The following is a 16,429-nucleotide window of genomic DNA, read 5'->3' on the forward strand; positions in this document are numbered from 1 at the left end:
ACCAGGGGAGCCCAGATAATGGGAGGAGGAGCCACTGTAATTAAAACCCAGGAAAGCAAGATCTATGCTGGCCGATGATGTGGCTTTGGGTCCTGAGACGTACTTTAAATTTTATAAGTCATACAAATGCATTTTTCCCCTCCTTACCCCCAGCAAAAATAGAGGAGAAAAGGTGCATATGATAGTGAGGCAGGGTGTCCTAATCGGGAAGCTACATGAGGTCACTGGGGTCCACTTAGAGGTCTCAGGCAGCAAAGAGTGAATATGATTTCCCAGAAGCAAGTGTTTCTCTTTCCATGGGGGCATTTCAGCCACAAAGTTGCTAAAAAATTAACAGCTCCATGAGAACTCCTATTCAGGAAGAATTAAACTGGCTACTTTGATTCCACGCTTCTCAAAGCTGCAGGCGTGAACGTTGGGAGCAGCTGCAGGGAGAGCTGGAACATATGAATTATGAACTGAGACCCTGTGGACGCTCCAATCTGGTCCAAGAGCCCAGACCCAAAGTGGGAGGTGGGAAAAACCACGGGCTGTCTCAGGCTTGTGCACAAGCTCAGTCTCAGTCAAGGACCGCCTCCCCATTCATCAGCATTTTGACCTTCTGCCTCAGTCTCCTCAGCTATATAATGGGAACACAAGCACCTGCCCATAGGGCTGCTGGGAGATTAAACGAAGTATTCAAGAAAGTACTCAGAAGCCTACTGACACGCAGTAGGTTCTTAATAAATGTTAGTGCTTATTGCTTGTTCTTGTCTGTCCCCCAAATGATCTTCCTAAGACCCAAATCTGGTTCCCTCTCATTGAAAACTCTTTAGAGGCTTCCTACTGAATAGATAAAACCCCCCAAATACTTGGTAAGGTATCTGTGGCCTCAGCCCTACTCTAGTGACTTTAGCCTTTTTGGCCATGGTGCCCCCATACTGCATTACTGGAAGTTTCCAAGCAGGAACCTTGCCCCCTCATGTCTGTCCCTCACCTCCTGCCTGGCAAGCTCCATGGTGGTGCCTATGTACCTATCCTCTGAGCTCCTGCAGTTACCATTTACTGAGGTGCTTTTTGCTCTATTCACATTTTGGGCTGGATACTAATTTTGGGGATGGGGGACTGTCCTGTGCATGAGAGGACATTTAGCAGCATCCTTGGCCCCACCCACCAGGTGCCGGTAACATTCCTAGATTCTCTCTCACGTGCCCACCCCAAGTTATGACAACAAAATATATCTCCAGACATTTCCCAGAGTCCCCCAGGCAAGGGAAGGGATAAAATTATCCCTGGTTGATAACTACTGCACAAAACTATAAGTTCCTTGAACACACAGATTCTAACTTATCTTTCTATCAGTGGGCCTAGTCCCGTACTTGACAGATAGTAAGTGCTCAACAAATGCCTGTGGAAAAGCAAAGAAGGAAATAAAATGAATTTGGTGCTCATGACATAGTAAACATCTCCACCAAGGATGAGATGAGAATGTTGGATCAAATAATGAATCAACAAATGAAATAGACACAAGTTTGATTAGTGACTAAGTACACAGAAGGTGTGTTGAACCAATAAGTCCGTCTCATCATTTAACATCTTATAAAAAAATTTCAGCTTCCCACCTCCATCCCCTTCTGGATTCTCTGGATGCAGCTTCCCTACATCCCAGTGAAAATTCTTCAGGGATTTCCTGGGCCTCCTGTCCAGTAACTCACCTCCAATTCCTTCTTCAGCTCACTCCTCAGCCCATCACTGCCCCTCAAGTTCTCCTATTAAGGTCACCAATGATATGTGTTTGCATGCTGAGTCACTTCAATTGTGTCTGACTTTTTGCAAACCTATGGGCCACAGCCCGCCAGGCTCCTCTGTCCATGGGCTTCTCCAGGCAAGAATACCAGAGTGGGTTGCCATACCCTCCTGCAGAGGATCTTCCTTGACCCAGGGATTGAACCTGTGTCTCTTATGTCTCCTGTACTGGCAGGCGGGTTCTTTCCTAGAGCCACCAGGGAAGCCCCCACCAATATATACTACTTGTGCTGAATGCAATAGAAGGTTTCTACTTTTCATCCTGCTTGCCATCCCAGAAGATTTCCATACTGATGATCATTCCTTAAAAGCAGGGATGACAATCATGATATAAACTACTGGGATGGCATGGGCACTGGCCATGTGGATGCCCTGACCAGTCAGAATAGTTTCTGGGCATCAGTGGTCAGTCTGTGTGTACAAGCTGAACATAAACCTTGCTTAAACACTTTCTTCCCAATCTCATACATCCCCCCGACTCCCTTGGTTGCTGTTTCATTCTATTTTGCAGGAACACTTCTCTCTCTCTGGCTATTAAATATCAGAGTTCCTTGAGGATTTTCTCTAGGGTCTCTTCCTTTTTTTTTTTTTTAACTCTACTCCTTTCCTCACATGATCCATGCTCAGGGCATTTCTTACCTTCCATATGCTGATGGCTCCTGAAAACACATGGTCTCAGCTCCTACCTTCCCTCTGCATTCCAGATCTGTCCATCTCACTGCTTATCCTTCGCCTCTACTCTGATGTCTCAAAGGCAACTCAACATGCCACACCTCTTCCTCTGACCCAAACAAGGCAAAGCATCAGGGACTTCCCCAGGGCTCTGGTAGACAGACAGCGCCGCTAACCATCGACCAGAGCCTCTCCCTCCGTCGCCACCCCATCAACACTCCTTCTGAAATCTTTATCTCCATCTGACTCTCTTTACCTCCATAGCTGCCTCCCTCTCTTGCAACAGTCCTCACTTGCTTTTCTCCGATGCAGCCAGAGAGACTTTTCTCAAAATGCACATCTGATCCTCTTCCTCCCCTGCTTTAAGCCTCCCTGCTCCAGGCTGTGCCTGGACTGGTGACTACTTTCCATCCTGCCTTACCCCCCTGCTCCTGGTCTTCTGGTATGCTCCTACACACTGGCAGTGTTTCAGTTTCCAGAATATTCCGTATTCCTGCCACAGGGCCTTTCTGTGCACTGTTTCCTCTCTCTTCACCTGTTAATGCTGATTCAGAGCCCAAGTCAAGTATCAACTCCCAAGGGAAGCCTGCCTTGACCTGAGGCTGTATCACCCTCCTATTTATAGAGAGGGTCTCTCTCCTTTCAAGTACCTGGGTTCATACTTATAATTTATGCTTATAATTATAGGATTAACGCCTGTCTTCCTTGCCTAGAGTGTAAGCTCCATACAGACAGAGCCCACGTCTGCTTTTGTTTACCTGTGTTTCCAGTCCAGGGTGGGCAGCTAACTGTGGTCTCTGGGCCAAATCCAGGCCAGTGCCTGTCCATCAGGTTTTACTGGAACAAAGCTACACCCATGCACTTGTGTACTGTCTGTGGTTGCTTCTGCTGCATAAGAGGTGAGTACAACCACAGAGACAACAGGGACCTCAAAGCTAAAGTATTTTTGCTGTTATTGTTTAGTTGCTCAGTCGTGTCTGACTCTCTGCAACTCCATGGACTGTAGCCAGCCAGGCTTCTCTGTCCCTGGGATTTCCCAGGCAAGAATACTGGAGTGGGTTGCCATTTCCTTCTCCAGAGGATCTTCCTAACCCAGGGATCAAACCCACATCTCCTGAGTTTTCTTAATTGGCAGGCGGATTCTTTACCACTGAGTCACCTGGGAATCCCCCAAATATTTACTCTATAGACAAAGCCTGTGCTCACTTTGGCAGCACATATATGAAAACTGGAACAATACAGAGTAGCTTAGCATGGCCCCTGCACAAGGATGACACACAAATACGTGAAGTGTTCCGTACTTCAAAAGAAAAAGAAAAAGGCTGCCATCCCCTGCTCTAGGCTGGAGCACTAGTGTCTAACAGAAAGCAGGCATTCCAAACAAATTCGCTAAGTGGAGCGTAAACGGCCAAGGAATAAATGAGTTTCTAATAGATGCCTTGCTGTCTGCTGAGTGGCTCAAATGAGCCCTCTCTAGGACAGCGCTGGCTGCTGCAGGCCTGCATGAGAATACTGGGGGCTGTTACTGACGTGCCGACCCCTACTCTTCTGCCCAGGTGTGGGGATCCTTGAGTTTTCTTTGGGTTTCCAGCCAACAGGTCACCACGGGTAAGGAAGGGGTCTTAGATCTGACAATGGGGGCCCCTGCTCCTGGCTGCTTCTGAGCCAGGGGAACTCTCCCTGGCCATCCCATATCTGCCTGACCCTGTCACAATCCTGTGACAGCCCTAAAGAAGGAAGAGGGAATGTCAGAGTGCTTCCCTGGCCCACCCCCCAAATTAAGGGACACTATGGGGACTCCATGAGAAGTCTCAACTACACAGTGGGGTCTTAGGTGGGGAAGGAGCCCAGAAGCCCCAAACCCCTAACATGACAGACTTAAGGACAGACCTGGTCACCCCTGGCTGTCCCTCCTGCCTCTTTGCCAAGGCGTCCAGGAGACTGCAGCCTCCGTCCAGAATAAAAGATTACCTTCCCTACTCCAGCCCCCAGAGACTTGGCCATTTCTTGTTCAGAACTCACTTTGAGTTCAGCCTTTCATCCAACATTATCCTATACTGCTCACTGTATTTGCACGAGGGCCCTTCCTTCCTCTCTACCCTGCACCATTGCAAAGGAGGGGTGCTTTACCCTCTCCCATCTCTCTCACCACCTCTCCCAGCTCCAACCCCTGGGTCAGGAACGCATAGCACAAAGCACATAGGGGGGTCTGGCAAACACCTAAGAAAGGCGGAAGGGCCTCAGAACACCCTGGATCCCAGCTGCACCACCCGTGACACCTGAGATGCTGATGGCCACCGCCCAGCTCCCTCCTGCCCAGGCCTGCTTCTTCTGTGTCTTGCATGACCTAGAGTGACCGTGCTTCCTGCCTCCCACCTCCCTCCATCCAATGCTGGCTCAGCTGGGCCCTGTCAGCACATTTCAGACCAGCCGAGGTGCCTCCAGCGGCCAGCCTGGAGGTTCCTGGACTCCATGCAGGCTTCTTCTGGCGCTGCCATCCCAGTGGGGGAAGACTCCAGGATTTTAATACTCATAAATAAGACGTAGAATATTCCCAAAGCAGAGATAAAGCTGCATCCAGGCTGAAGCGTTAAATGTGGCAGGAACAGAAGACGCAATGTGAGCATTTACACCCAAGCGCAAGTAGCCAGCAACCCCCAGAGCTGGCGTGGGAGAACGTTTCCGGCTCCTCACTCGTGGGTGCTAGACGCAGGCGCCACGTGGCTCTACTAGAGAAAGAGTTTCAGATTTAGTGCTCAGATGTTTTGTTAAGATCCAGGGGAAAGAGAAGGAACACTCCTGGGTGAGGCCCCGATCACTGCTCTGAGGATTCTAGAAGGCCCTCCTCCCTGAATCCTCCAGGGTCCCTGGCACAGCTCTAGGTGCACTGGGCCCCCAGGTGGGGACCCTGCTAGGGGGTCGAGCAGAGGTGGCTCTCCTCAGCCCTGCCGCTGCCCCACTGCATCAAGAGCCTGGAGTCTCCTCTGCCTCGACTTCCCCATGGACAAAGACAGAGAGGATGCCAGCTCGTGTCATCTCACAGGACTCTGCTCTGAAGTGGGATCCTTTGAAATAGGCTTGGTGGCTGTCTCAGTCAGCTGGGGCCACCAAGATGAAATGCCACAGATAGGGAGGCTCAAACAGGAGAAATTAGTTTTCTCACGGTTCTGGAGGCTGGAAGTCCAAGGTCAAGGTGCGGTAGCTTCGGCTTCTCCTGAGGCTGCTCGTCCTGCCTTGCAGATGGCAGCCTTCTTGCCGTGTCCTCACAGTCTCTCCTCTGTGTGCACACACATCCCTGGTGTGTCTTTGTGAGTCTAAGGTTCCTCTTTTTCTAAAGATACCGGTCAGATTGGATTAGGGTCCACCCATATGACCTCACTTAAATTTTAATGGCATCTTTAAAAGCTCTGTCTTCAAATACAGACACATTCAGTGGTCTCCAGGTTAGGGTTTTGACATCAATTTTGGGGATACACAGTTCAGTGTATGACAGTGGCTAATAATGAGCTAAAGAACATGCTTGACTATGTCATGGTAGAATTAAGGAAAACAGGATACCATTCCTCCCTGGATGCTTCACGCAATGGCAAACTTATCTGCCCTCCCAGGAAGTTCTTGAGCAGAAAGATGAATACAATTCACATCCAAAAATAACTTACATTCACTGGATTTCTACTTATTTATTTGACTTTAACAAAAGCCTTCACTGAAAACAGATAAATTAAACTGGTGATGACGACAATGATGAAAATAATAGTAAATCAGCTCACAACCAACCAAACCAAGCAAAGCTACAAACACTTTTAAGTTAAAATAGGTTAAGTTGACAAGCTTTGTTTCAGACCTGAACTGTAACTCTGAATAACATGGCGTTTATAAAATATGTATTTAGCTAACCCTTTTACAGAGCACTGTAAATCAGTCATAAAAGGCCAAACTTTGTAGAAGTGGTCTAATTTTAGAGGTGAAACAAAATGCTATTACTGATTATTTAAGAGGCTAAAGGCAAACACTACCAAAAGGGGCCAGATCTGAGAAATGTCTATTAGGAGGCATCACAGGGAGGTCTTATTAAATTCATCGTGAGTTTTCTCCAGAGACTACAAACTGACTGCATGTGGGGGTATGGACATGAGATAATAAATAAAGAAATGTGCCCCCACCTTCTGTTTCTACAAGTTGTGAAACTCTGCATAGAAGCCTTCCTTCTTTTTAAGTGTCAGGCTCTGTGGAATGAGATGTCAAGGGGGAGGCAGCCTGGCTGTTTTTTCCACATTCTACACTTGGCACTCAGCATAGAGTTTCATGGGCAGTAGGGAACCAAGAGATAGTGCTCGTGTGGAATCTGAAGAGCATAATCACTGTGGATGAGATCTGGGAAAGAGGGAAGACCAGAAAAAAGCAAGAATCAAGGGACAGCAAAAATCAGGGACACTATGAGCTGAGCCTCCTAGCCATCATCAGAGATTGTGCAAATGAACTAAGTAAGTCATTATTCAGTTGTCTGATACAATTAGAAAAGGGGGCAGAAAAAGCTGAACAAATAATTGCTTTAAAATGTATAGATCAGTCTTATGGACTCTGTAGGAGAGGGAGAGGGTGAGGAGATTTGGGAGAATGGCATTGAAACATGTATAATATCATGTATGAAACGAAAAAAAAAATAAAATGTATAATCTGCATCTTTTAAAAAATAAACCCAGAATTTTGTAAAGAATGTTTATCAAGGTTACATAAAACATCAAGACTACATTTTAGAGGCCGATTGAAAACCTTAAAGAAAATGCATCCTACTAAGCATAAAAATAAAGTTATTTTTAAAAGTTACTACATGAAATAAAGAATACAAATACTAGATTACTCTTTTACAAAGCTCACTGTACAATATAATCCAGTAAATCATCACTGTGTGAATGGGAGAGGATGGGAGGGGAAGGGATGGGAGGAAAGGAGAGGAGAGTCATGCATGAGGCTAACAAGAAAGCTGCAGTCAGAGCATGAAAGGCCTGGCCGCGAGGTTAAGGATTTTGTACTTTCTCCTCCGGCAAGGGGGAGCCAAGAGATTTTAAAAGAAGAACTGGCCCCATCAAATTTGTATTTTCAAAAGATGACTCACCGGTTAAAAGCCCCTAATGAAAAGAGTGGCCATCAGCTGAAACAAATACAAAACAATTAGGCACTGAACAGGCCCCTCGAAGCAGACATGTTCTCCTCATTTGCTGTTTTCACGGACAGTAGATAACAAGTAGGTCCCATGTTCAGGGCTTGCTGCCCCAGTTTCAAGTGCTGTACAATTCCCACGACATACATCTTTTCCCCAAATACCGTCCTAGGACACCTTCCTCCTTAAAGAGTAAATGCAGGTCGAGTAACAAGTACAATAGTTTGCCCAGGGTAAGAGCAAGCCTGAATTTTCTTCATCAAGGGGAAAAAAAAAACAACAAAATACCAAGTCTCTCTTATTTTATGATCTGCTTTTTCTAAATATTCATATAAGCTGACCTTTTCAAGGCATCGCCTGGAACTGAAAACATGCTGGTAATAAATCGTGTTTCTCTGGCTTAAACGAAGCGGTGTTTTGCTGCGAGTCAGGAGTGGTTTCCATTCCTGGAGATGCTCAGAGAACCAGGCTGCCAGAAGCTGGCAGGGGCTCTGGTTCCAGGGCAAAGGCCCCCCTGTGTCAGTGAGGATCAAGGATAGTGTGTGTGTGTGTAAGGCACTCCCCCTGAATTTCCCATCTTCAATCCTTCCAAAGTGCTTTTCTGGGTACTGTGAGTAGAGGGTAGCCAGGTGCCATGGACGCCTTTGGCAGCCTGGTGAAAAGCCCGTAGACTCCTTTTCAGAATAATGCTTTTAAATACATAAAATAAATTGCATAGGATAATTCAAGAAACCTGTTACATTTAAACATAGTTATCAAAATGTTAAAAACAAAATGTTAATGTAGTAAATATCCTTCTCTATCAGTGCATTAAATAATAAAGTCTAGAGTCATTTTTTTTTAATTGGATTTTTTGACTGCGCTGCACAGCATGTAGGATCTCAGTTCCCTAACCAGGTATGGAACACACACATCCCATCCCGACCCCGCCCCCACCCCACCCCCAGCCCATTGCAAAGCGTGGAGTCTTAACCACTAGACCGCCAGGGAAGTCTTAAGAATCGTGTTTAAAACTACTGTAACTTCCAAGTAGTGGTGAATATAAATGATACTTTGAGACATGTGCAACAAGGAGGAAAATATCTGTGATCCCCACGGGTGACAGAGCCACATACTACTGTGGTTTGTCGCCTACGTTCATGAATTGAAGGGAGCGCCAGCTTTCACTGGGAAAATAAAGCCACATATTCCCCTATTCACATCACAGATGTCCTGTGCTAGGCCAAGTATGAAAAACAACAAATGTGCCCTGCAATGCTCTGAGGTAGGGATGCTACTTCCCAGCTTGATTTAATCTGGAGCATCTCTTAACCTTTCTGGGGACGTTAACACTTGAACTCCATGGGACTGTGATGCAGATTTGACAGGTTCCTTCCCTTTATTTTTGTCTGTTAAGAAAGAAGCAACTGATGTGAGAGATTAGGAGTGGGTGCACCCAAGGCCTGGACCTATACCCTCTGCAGATCTGGGCCCTGTGACCTGCTGCTGGGGCTTCCCTGATGGCTCAGTGGTAAAGAATCTGCCTGCCAATGCACCGGTTCGATCCTTGGCTTGGGAAGATCCCCTGGAGAAGGAAATGGCAACCCACTCCAGTATTCTTGCATGGGAAATCCCACAGACAGAGGGGCCTGGTGGGCTATAGTCCATGGGGTGGAAACACACCCACATGAGCACACCCTGCTCCTGACTTCACAAGGATGTTTATGAGACTCTGGGGGGAAAATGGGGCCACGTGCTTTGGCCATCGTGGAGGATGGCTGAAACCAGAAGGACTGAGCTTTGAGGTCATTATTCTGTGTTTTCAGGTGTGGCTGGTATGGCAGGAATCCTGGTGCCATGGTGACTAGTGTGGGGCTTTGAGGTTGTTGATGCCCCAGTTGCCCTACTGGCAAATGAACAACTCTTCTTTACAGAGAGTTTTGTAAAGGTGGGAGGAGAGAAGGTGATGTTTAGAAAAGGGCCTGGCACTCAGTAGGCACGCAGTAAAAGCGAGCCACTTGATTATAATATTTACTACAGCCTTGTCTCAGGCCATGACGATGCCTTGGTTACTATACCAAAAGTTTCCTTCTTCATCCTCCGAGTGTCTGAAATAAAGCAAAGGCCCAGAATAGAGGGTGGGTTCTTTCCCAGAGTCCCCATATAGCAAGAAGGAAACTTTTATTTTCAATAGTATTTCTGAAAACTCTCAGTATGGATATGCAGTATAAGCAAACAAAATCCTAAAGCTTCAGAGACATCCTACCTCTTGACCCAGCGCTGGTCCTGGCTGAATTTTCCTGTCGCCTTATACAGCACAGACACAGTTCTGGGGCAGAAGACACCGCTGGGTGAACATGAGGACTAAGCCATGGTGTGAGGGGAAGTGTTTGCAAGGCAATTTCTAGAGACACTGGATCCTTACGTCAATAAGAGAAGGTTGTGTGCATAGATAAGAAACCTTAAAATTTTTTTCTTTTACTTATTTTTCTTATGAAACACAGACTCCTATAAAGGGAGACAACACAGTTCTTGTTCTTTAGAAGTTTACAGGCTCTCAGGGGAGACAAACCCAGACATGGAAAAGATATAAAAACACACAAAGAAACCACAGTCCCAATATAAATGGGGTGATGACACAGAAATACTGCTCTAGTGCTCTGGGGTGGAGAAATCTTTAAAAGAAATTTTTTGGGGGCCATGCAGCTTGTGGGATCTTAGTTCCCCACCAGTGATTGAACCCACATGCTCAGCCTTGAAAGCACAGAGTCCTAACCACTGGACTGCCAGGGAATTCCCTGGGATGGGGGAACTCTGTTTTCTGAGTCCCCCCAGTGGAGTTCGTTGGTCTCATAAAATTCTACCCACCTGGAGATGGAAAGACTCCAGAAGGAAGTCAGTACATGTTCAGGCTGGAGGGATAGATTTCCTTTTCTTTTACCTGTGACCTTTCTAAAGGTGTCTGTGTCACTTCATGGTTTATAATATTAACATTAATGTATCATGGCACATGGACAAGTAGGAGCAAAGGGAGGGAGGTTCCTTTCCACCAGGGCTGTGATGACACTCTCCCAGTTGCGGAGTAGAAACATTGAGGACACAAAGCCGAGGCCCTCCAGGTGATGTTCCCTGAACTACTGTGAACTTTGGAGCTCAAAGAGGGGCCATGAGACTGCCTGGGAAGATGGGTGGTGTGCAGGAGGCTCTGCACATTTGTGAGGACTTGAAAGGCATAGGCAGGGCGACCCAGGTGCAGCCCCTGTGGGGAGAGTGGTGCAGACTGCAGAAATTGTTTGTTGAGGGAATGAAAACAGAGAGGTGGGGACCCCCAGACAGAGTTTAGGGACAGCTAGGATGAGAAAGAGGGTTAAAAACTCCCCTTGACCAAAGCCTGTATGTCAGGCACAGCTCAAAGCCTTTTATGTGTGTTAATACTGGAACGCTCCCCAGAGTAAGATGGAGAAACTGAAGCTCAGAGAGGTCAAGCCATTTGCCTAATCCCACACAGCCAACTGGCTGTGGACCCAGGATCCAAACCTACTCATCTGCCTTCAAAGATGAAACTTCAAAAAATGTACTTGGTTAAAGCTAGGTGAAAGAATCTAGTAACAAAAGACCACATATTATATGATGCCATTCATTGGATATGTCTGGAATAAGAAAACCTACAGAGACAGAAAGTAGATTCGTGGTTCCCAGGGGCTGGGGGGAGGGTGAATGAGGACTGACTGCTAATGGGCATGGGTTTCTTTTCAAGGTGATGAACATTTTGGCCGTGGTAATGGATACATGTATCTTGACTCTATTTAAAAAAAAACATTGAACTGTACACCTTAAATGGGTGAATTGCATGGGAGGTGAGTTATATCTCAATAAAGCTGTTACTTTTTTTTTTTTTTAACTTAAATCTTCCCTTGTGGCTCAGATGGTAAAGAGTCTGCCTGCAATGCAGGAGATCTGGGTTCAGTCCCTGGGTTGGGAAAATCCCCTGGAGAAGGAAATGGCAACCCACTCCAATATTGTTGTTTGGAGAATCCCATGGACTGAGGAGCCTGGATATAAACCAAGGAATATACAACTCTGCTTTCACTGGGGGAACCTGGGATGACAACTGATCCAGAGGAAAACCTGGGAGGAACACCTGCTTTCCTTACGGTCTTCCAATACCAGAGCTGCTCTCTGACCCTCAGACCCAGGCCTGGGGCAGCCTGTCCTGATAGGCAGAGAAGGGCTTAGCTGCACAGGGACCTCATCTCCACTTTGTCCTCACAGCACAGCACCCGGCAGCACTGTCATGCTATTAAATATGGATTAAGAAAACGTAAGATCTGCCTGCCGAAATCTAAGCTACGGAAAAACAACTCTGACCCTTCACATGATCCTGCAGTGTGGGCACAGTGGCTGGCGTGACCCAGGAAATCTTGGGAGAGTCGTGCCGTCTCGCTGAGAAGCCAGATGAACGCCGAGGACAAGGCCGGCGCTTGGTTCGTGATTACCTCGCTCATGTTCTCCCCACTTGTGTTCTGAATTGCAGAATTGTTTTCCCTGGCATTTGTCACATTGAGGACATGAGCCTTTTAATTGGCGAGCGAGCAGACATGCCGCTTGAGATGTCAAGAGACTGTCTTTGTTGAGCAGCAGCTCTGTTAAGTGGAAGCCCTGAGTTGAAGGGCTGTGTCTCCGAGTCAGCTGCCAGTCTGGCCTGAGCACAAAATGGAACCAGCCAAAAGAACCAGCGATTCAGTTTATGCAGGACCTTGCCAGATAGCCCCTGGGGGCTGAGCTCTGCATTGGATTGGATGCTGTGGGGTTCCAGAAGCCTTGGCCCTCCATGCCTCCCCTGCTAAGTCACTTCAGTCGTGTCTGACTCTGCGTGACCCCATAGACAGCAGCCCACCAGGCGCCCCCGTCCCTGGGATTCTCCAGGCAAGAACACTGGAGTGGGTTGCCGTTACCTTCTCCAATGCATGAAAGTGAAAAGTGAAAGTGAAGTCACTCAGTCATGTCAGACTCTTAGTGACCCCATGGACTGCAGCCTACCAGGCTCCTCCGCCCATGGGATTTTCCAGGCAAGAGTACTGGAGTGGAGTGCCATTGCCTTCTCCGCTAGAAAGCCTCCAAGCAGTGTTTTCTGTGGCACCAGGTGAATGGGCTCATCTGAGAGGTTAGATGTTGTGTCTAAGGTTGACATAATGCCCTCCCTGTATCCATATCCTTTGCCCTGGAACTTTGTATCCATGGAAATTTCTGCCATGACCCTGAGCATGGCCATGGGGTTTGGTTTGGAAAAGTACATGTGCTTTCCCACTTCCTCTCTCACTTCTCAAGAGCCACTCTAAAATCATGCTGGAGGATGAGAGTCAGCCTACCCAGCCAGAGATAGGTCAGCCCAACCCAAGTCTGAGGCCAGCCAAGATAACAGAGCCACCTAAGTGACCTGCAGCTGACTGCAGAGGCATGAATGAACCCAGCTAAAACCAGAAGAATGTTATTCTACAGACTAGATGAGCAACACTCACTATTTATTGTCTTCAGTCACTGAGGTTTGGGGTGATTTGTTGCATGGTACTATTGGGTCACTAGGGAACTGATTCAGTCAGCCAATATAGGACAGATGGGGATAATCCTGGGTAGATGGAGATCATCAATCTCAGCCCCCCCCCCCCCAAATTCAGAGTCTACGGCTAGAGGCCCCTGTGAACCATACAGACATCTGGACCAGCTGTAGACCTGCTGAAGGACGAGAGCATGGAGAAGACATGTCATGAGGGGGCCAGTTGAGCCAGGCGTGAGCTCATGGAGAGGTGGTAGAATTTACAGAACTTAAACTCTGGAACCAGTCTGGCTTCAAATCCTGGTTGCACCACTCCTGTGTCATCTTTGAGAAGTTAGTTAATGCATGAAACCATAGATTGGCTCAGCTGACATCCATTCAAGCTTCCTCCTGTATTTCAAAGGCAGGAACGCTAAAACGGCTTACTCCCTTGCACCTCCAGGGGTTGAGATGTGTTTTCGGTTCTACCAAGCAAATGTGCTTGAATATGATCTGAGAGGGCAAGGAAATGAGGTAAGGCCATATGATCATAGATTCTGCTGTTCTCCTGCCAGGTAGGGGTGAGACCACTCACTGGCTTTGTGGGTGTGTTGGCAAGCAGACTACCCACGGAGCAGATAGAACACTGAAGCAACAGCCTTGGTGACCCCTCCTGGTCTCTGGGTGGCAGTGAAGGTGGGTGTTTCTGAGGTCGCTAGTTCTCATAATGGGGTCCTGATTCCCAACCTTCCTGCTTGTGGAAGTAGCAGGCCTGGAAGTCCAGTCTATAGTGTGAGTATTTCTGGAGACTGAGCCTAGATCCCGCCTTCTAATGATCCTGGAAACTCCTAATCCCCTCTGGTAACCTTTGCTTAAATAGCCAGAGAGTTTCTGTTTTCTGGCTTCTGAACTGCAGTGGATACATTTCATGTCTCTGGATCTCAGTTTCCTCATCTGTAAAGGGAGAGAGAGATAGTTTAAGCTTTGAAGAGTTGTCAAAAGAATTTGATTAGCTAATCCATATCAGGCAATTAGAACAGTGCTGGCATATGGAAAACATCTAAAATCTTATTATCATTAGATTTCTAGAAACTTGCTGGTGTCAGGGAACCCAGTGTTGACAAATTATGGGGACTGTGTGACATCTAGTTACATCTGATTTGGGCACATTTTTTCTAAACCTTATGCATGTCTTGTGGACATTTCAGGGATGAAGAAGCTCTTAGTATACTGATTGCATTTGGATATTTTCAAAGTCTTGGATATCATATACTTTTACTCTTCCTGGTATGGGTCACTTGTCTCCATGAATTACTTTTGTCAGTCACATGGAGTGAAATTATAGGCATTTCGAGTCTCTGGTTTTATGCAGGTCACACCCTTAATCCAAGTCCCTGTGACCAGATATGCTTTGGAGTTCAGAATATGAATGTCATACCTCATGATACTTCCAGGAGGTTCTGAAACAGTACCCCAGAATCAGGTATATTAGCATTTCTATAGTAAGAGATAGGACTATTTACATTTACTGGGATAAATAAGGACTCCAAGTGGCCTCATGGCAGTTTAGGTCAGGTTTTGCTGTCAAATCCTAAAGGAAATCAGTCCTGAATATTCACTGGAAGGACTGACACTGAAGCTGAAACTCCAATACTTTGGCCACCTGATGTGAAGAACTGACTCATTGGAAAAGACCGCGATGCTGGGAAAGATTGAAGGCAGGAGGAGAAGGGGATGACAGAGGATGAAATGGTTGGATGGCATCACTGACTCGATGAACATGAGCTTGAATAAGCTCCGGGAGTTGGTTATGGACAGGGAAGCCTGGCGTGCTACAGTCCATGGGGTTGCAGAGTCAGACACGACTGAGCGACTAAACTGAACTGAACTTGCTGTCAAATGATTTCTTGTTTCCAGAGCTTTCCCTATTTCAGATTTTCAGATAAGAAAGATGGGCTTTTGCATAAGGAATAATGACATGACAAAGGCCTAAGTGCTGAGACTGAGGGGTGCACGGCCAGCCACAAAGGGTCAGCGGGGTCTGAGCCAAGGCAGCTGTTAGTGTTCAGAACACATGGCAGGCTGCTGTGTGATTTTTTAATATTTGCAAGGATGTTTGACTGAATGCAACAAATGCAGGCACCTCCCAAGCAATGATTCCAGAAAAGCTATTTTCTCTTTTCAAACATTTAAAAGAACAGGAAGACAAGACACCAAAGGAAGACACATCTGGGGGAGCAGAGGGCAGTGCCATCACTTTGGGAAAAAGAAGAGCGTAGCAGAATACTGGCGGAAGTCACATGCTTTGAACTAGCAGTCCCCAGTGTTCAGAAGCCAATTAGGTGGCAGGGGTTTCATTCTGAGGTTTATTTATTTTTTAGCTTCTTCCTTTACATTGGAGTCTAGTTGATTAACAATGTTGTGTTAGTTTCAGGTGTGCAGCAAAGTGATTCAGCTACCCACATACATGTATCTATTCTTTTTCAAATTCTTTCCCCATTTAGGTTGCTATATAATGCTGAGCAGAGTTCCCTGTGCTATACAGTAGATCCTTGTTGGTTACCCACTCTAAATATAGCACTGTGTACATGTCAATCTCAAACTCCCTAACTATCCCTCCCCCTTCCCTTCTGGTAACCATGAGTTTGTTTTCTAAGACTGTGAGTCTGTTTTGTCAATAACTTCATTTGTATAATTTTTTTTAGATTTTGCACATTAGCTATATACACAACATTTGACTTTCTTGGCCTGACTTATTTCACTCAGTATGACACTATCTAGGTCTATCCAGGTTGCTGCAAATGACATTGTTTCGTTCTTTTTTATGGCTGAGTAATATTCCACAGCATATATGTACCACATCTTCTTTATTCATTCCTCTGTCGATGGACACTTATGTTGCTTCCATGTCTTGGCTATTGTAAACGGTGCTGCAATGAACACTGGAGTGCATGTATCCTTTCAGACCACGGTTTTATCTGAGGCTTATTTTGCCTATGGCCCTGGGCCTCCAGACATGGTCTCCTCACTGTGCCTCCTGCAGAGCCTGCAACATGAGTGCTGGTGCCCAGGCCATCTCTCTCAGCAGCACTGAAGGGCAAGGACATGTCCTACCCAGCCAGCCTCTTCCCCACAGGACTGATATTACAGGCCACTCAGGGAGGGCTGTCCTAGTGCTGGGATTCTGGGCACACTTGTGAGAAAGGTGAGTGAATTTATGAAGCAGGAAAGGTCAATTTTGTCACCTAAGGTGCAAGCTGAGCCCAGAGCTGAGGAGACTGGAGTAAAGGAATTTAAAG

General features: G+C 46.6%; 1 protein-coding gene and 1 non-coding gene across 2 annotated transcripts in view; one reads left to right on the top strand and one right to left on the bottom strand.

Annotated features, from left to right (window-relative positions):
- The window catches only part of KLHL29 (kelch like family member 29), a 332,208-nt gene that overhangs the window by 257,056 nt on the left and 58,723 nt on the right, over window positions 1-16,429 (bottom strand). The gene's annotated exons all lie outside the window — the stretch shown is intronic.
- Window positions 3,656-3,762, top strand: LOC112448968 (U6 spliceosomal RNA). The gene has a single exon (XR_003037417.1). It is a non-coding gene; the product is annotated as a U6 spliceosomal RNA (small nuclear RNA).

This window comes from Bos taurus, chromosome 11, assembly GCF_002263795.3.
Source record: "Bos taurus isolate L1 Dominette 01449 registration number 42190680 breed Hereford chromosome 11, ARS-UCD2.0, whole genome shotgun sequence".
Taxonomy (NCBI): domain Eukaryota; kingdom Metazoa; phylum Chordata; class Mammalia; order Artiodactyla; family Bovidae; genus Bos; species Bos taurus.